The sequence below is a fragment of the Chelonia mydas genome, chromosome 7 (genome assembly GCF_015237465.2).
Source record: "Chelonia mydas isolate rCheMyd1 chromosome 7, rCheMyd1.pri.v2, whole genome shotgun sequence".
NCBI lineage: Eukaryota > Metazoa > Chordata > Testudines > Cheloniidae > Chelonia > Chelonia mydas.
Genome location: NC_057853.1, coordinates 56859110 through 56864056, shown reverse-complemented (window position 1 = coordinate 56864056; position 4947 = coordinate 56859110).

The following is a 4947-nucleotide window of genomic DNA, read 5'->3' as shown; positions in this document are numbered from 1 at the left end:
GTCTTCATGTTCTGGATGCTTAGTTTTTAAATGTCTTGCTAATCGAGATGGCTTCATACTATCATTAGCTAATATCTCAAGGCACAATATACACTTTGGGCGAGGTTCATCATTAAAGATAGTGGATGTAAATCCATATTTCAAATAGTCTTCTTGATCATTTCAAATTTTTTGGGCCGACTTCTTGTCAGATCTGATTAGATCGTCATTGGTTTTTACCTCGTAATGTGGCTGACGAAGTGCTCGTACTAGGAGCAGGAGAACTGTCAGCTCTGCCATTTTCTTGTTGTTCGCTTGTGCTCGCATTATTAGTATTATCTTCAATCCGCGGTTTCTTTGCAGGAATCTTTTTAAGCCACTTGTCCATTTTGTGAGGGTTAGTTTAGTTAAAACTAGACAATATAATCCGTAAATCCCCTTAACCGGGCACACATAAACTGCAATTCATCGCAATATGCTGAAAGCGAACAAACGAGTGAGGGCGCCACTGTCAACCCCTCCACATTGTGGAACTCCCACTCTTCCCTCAGGATACCTCGCAGGGCCGGATCCAGGCACCAGTGCAGGAAGCACGTGCCTGGGGCGACACACTGTAAGGGGCGGCATTCCGGCCAATCTCAGGGTGGCTCTCCTCCAGCTGCCCCCACCCGTTTTTCCCCTCCAGCGGTGCTCCTCCTGCCGCGCCTCACAGTGGATCATCTTGTGTGCACCCCACTTTGGAGGCCACTGGTCTAGATCACAGAATGACTACTACAGCTGGCACTAATTGGGATCCCTGCTAGAGAGCATAGCTGAGAAGCCAGGGACTGAAGGAACCCGGTGCCCAAACTCATGGATAAGTTCCACCAGAAGAAGATGGAGGCTTGTGGGTGGTGGCAGCATGAGGGAATCACTGCCTGTGCATAAAGAGAGGACCGCAGGGCAGACACACAGATCCAGGCCATCCGCGTTTGAGGCAGACCCTTTGGCCTTTCCTGTGAGGAGGAGCAAACTCTGCCCCCACCGTGAGACAGTGTGGGAAAGCTCTGCAGTGAGATCTTGGTGGACATTTCCTTCAAAGGAACCCCCTCCCCTCCCATGATCTGGGCCATACCCTTGACATTAGATTGATCTGATGGAGGCCATATTTGGAGCCCAGTCCTCCGAGACACTGAGATGAATGGTGCCAAGTGCCCTCCTCTCCATTGAAACTGATGAGAGTTGAAGGTGCTCGGTACCTCAATCAGTCAGGTGCTGGGTGTATGCTACAAGGCCCACTGATTCTCTCTGGCAGAGGGAGAGCTGGTTATTATTTTAGGATGGGTGGTTTCCTGAGAGTGCTCTAAGAGAGGACACACACATTGATTGTACCACTGATTTGTAGTGCTGTCTGTTTTAACATGTGAGCACCTAGGACTTGGGACAGGTGCTTTAAAATCACACTAAACAAACAATCCACAGCTACATAGTGCCTTCCTTTGTGGATATCACAGCACTGCACACATGTTAATTAAGCTGCAGGTAGTCAGGGACTATCAGAGCCATTTTATAGTTGGTGTAGCAGGCTGCAGCCCTTCTCCCAGCTGGACGCTTTAAACTACCCTCAGTCACTTCCACCCAGGCTGGCAACAAAGTCTTTCACAACCAAACAGAACAGAACAAAACCTTCCCAACTGAAGCCCCTTCCTGCCATCTGTCTGTGCTGGGGCTCAGCCTTTAGCCTTCCTCCCTGACTTGGAGCCCCGATCTCACCACATCAGCCCTTTCTCTCCTGGGCTAGGGCTGATCAACAGAAGCCGTCCTTCCCTATATGGGAGGAGGCCTGTTATATGCAGCCCACTTTACCAGAGCTTATCCTGATTGGCTGAAAGGGGAGCCTTGTCCCACCCTACACTACAAAGGGTCCCACCTCCTTAAAGAAACAGTAGCCTGGATTTTCCCAGATGCTAATATCATCCCTGGACCACTTCCTCTCTCCTAGCACCTGCCTCTGTCATTTTCTAAGCCCATGTCTACTCCTGAATTCCTGGAACAGGACAGCCTGGCCTCTCAGCTTTCCTCCTCTGGCCTTAAGGGGCCAGTACACCCTGTTACAGCTGGGTGTGATAAAGGCACAGAACATTTTTCATTCACAAGCCAGAAGGGACCACTCTGACCATCTAGTCTGTCCTCATGCATAACCTAACACTTTACCAAGGCCACACAGCAAATCAGCAGCAGATGGGAACAGAACCAGCAATCCTGGCTCCCAGTCCCCTATTGTTATTAAACAACACTAATATTATGGTAGCAGCTAGTGAGCACAATCAAACTGGGCCACATTCTGCTAGGGGCTAGAACCCTTGAGCACTCTGCCGCTGCTTTGTCTGTTACAAATGCAAGTATCAAAATACTTTAACTCTTGCCCAGAAAAAACAAAGAAACAAAAAATCCCTCTTGTTCACTATACATCGCTCTGTTTGTTGCCCCTCTCGACATTGGATTGCATGCAAAAAGCTTTGTAGAAGTTTCACTGTTCGTGTCTCTGAGAACCAGCACTCGTTCTAACCAGCACTCGTAGCCCACAGTGTTTCAGTCAATCAATTTGCAGTTACCATTTTATGGATGTAAGGAATGGTCCTGGGTAATCCTGGCTAATCACACAGCATTACACAGAGCAAGATATTTTTGCACGTGAGAAAAGAATGACCTAGGATAGGTCATAACCAGAAATTTGGGCTAAAGCCCAAACTTGGTAATGATTCATGTTTTAACAGCTTCCCTGGAGTTTTAACCTTCATTAGCCTGGCTACTGGCATTATTATTGAAAGAAAGAAAGAATTTCAAAACAGATTTTCGACTCTTTAAAACAAAAAAAGACTTTAATAAGCTGCTTTATTTCAGAACCACAAAAAGGAGATTCACCCTATATTTCCTGCATTTATGTTCTGTGAGAAAGCACATGTCCAGGTCATAACAGTTCCTTTGTACAGGTGTCTCTGGTTCCATAAGAAATATTGCTTTCTGTTTCATATGTGAATGTTATTAAATGGTGTGCAACATTATTTACAGCATGTTCGTTGTCACAGGAAGCGATCTGCGTTTAAAATCTTGAATGTGTGTTCTAACTATAGTGAGATTTCCCCAAGTCCTTGCTCACAAAGCTTTGACTTGAGCTATTTAAAAAAAAGGCTCTTTACTTGGCAAGGGCTTTAATTAGCAGAAATTTCCACGCTAGGAATATTATTCTGCATGAGCAGAAATTGCATAGCTCTTGCCTGTAGATGCCTTAGAGATGCCATTGATTGGCCATATTCAGAACAGGGGAATTATGTGACCCAGTGCTAATTTGAATTCCTTTACCAAACACATTTTTATTTCATCATCTCAGCCGCATAAAAGAGTCAAAGTACTAGAGCTTTAAAGCCTTTGAATTCCTGCTGTTCTGCAATAAAATAAGGCAAGAAATATTAGCCATCCCTGGTTGATTCTTTAATTCTTTCCCAACAATGTCAAAGTATCAGTGTCCTACAGGTTTTAGTGCAGGTTAAAGACTGATACAAAGTGTAGGCTTGAATAGGAGTTTGGAGTGAGTTAAGGGGAGAGAGAACATTTTAATAGGACATTGGTCCAAAATAGCCCAGCTTGTTCCTACCTCCTGCTGCCTCTTCCTCCTTTTCACAGGACCTTGATTGTATAGAAACACTACAGACAAAAACTACAAACAACAAAAGGTTTGCTCATGCCCCCAGTGGAGGTCATGAGCATGCTACCATGGAGAAACAGAAAAAGCATCAAAGGATGGTCTGGATTATTTATAAGCAACGATTAATTAATGGGAGGTTTGATACTTTAGCAACTTACTCTGGGCAAATTTGTATTTGCAAATTGTTCATTTCAGACATGGAAGAGGAGTAGAGCAACTGTAGCCTGGTGCTAATTTTAAAAATGAATCAAACCTTTCTTTGCCCCGGTCCAAAAACGACAAACTTGTGGTTCAGAGGCTTTCAATGGTATCTGCTCCGATCTGACACTCCAAGGTTAGAAAATCACAAAAAGGTTGTGTTATACACAGCAACAGGAGCTTTTTCCAACATTTTTTTTCAATTATTGCATTGTGTACTCTCCAAGAAAAGTAACTTGTCTTGGCTTTGGGAGGAACAGCTTTAAAAAGAGAGGCAGAATGAACTAATTCAGTTCAAATACACCCCTCTCCCTCACAGATCGACTTGAAAACTGCAGTTCACTGTAACTACATTTATATCCACTGGGCAGCTATGACCTGTAGTTCAGAAAAACCTGCATCACATGACGAATTGGCCATGATGCAACATACACCTAACTGAATTCCCAGCCCAAGTAAACCCTTCAGAAATCCCTCCAGCCTCTTCCCCCTTCAGATCACACTCAGAAATGCTTCCAATGCTCAAACTCCAAGCCTTTCCTCCCCCTTCAACCCTTGCAATTTAAATACCTGCTTCAGAATTAGCAATGAGCCTTGTTTCATGGCAGGACAGCTCAGGTTAGCTCTCCCAAGAATACATAACAGTTGCTAGCTGATTGATTCACCTCTCCTACATTCTTGCAGCAAACAGAAAGGGGTAATGCCTTTTGAGATTGCACGGTCTGTTTTGCTTTAATCCAACCTAACAATCCCTCTGTTTCTTTCGTCATCTATCAATGTATCCCTCTTGCTTTGTGTGTGTTTCTGCTCCTATCTACCTATCCCTCTCTACTACTTGCTTACTAGGGCGACTTCCTCCTAGCTGTCTTCCGATGATTCTGTTCTAATCTCTGCTCCCTCCTTCCCCTGGCTTTCTGGAACCCAAAGTGCTCCCCTGTTCAGGTTGGGGCCCCAGCCCTGGCTGTGACATGTGTCTCCCATCAGTGGCTGAGCTCGAATTAATGCAGACGCTGTATTGGAAGCAGAGGGAACTAACTGTAGCGCTCCCTGCAAACTTTCCCAGCCCCCGGAAACCCTCGCCCCCC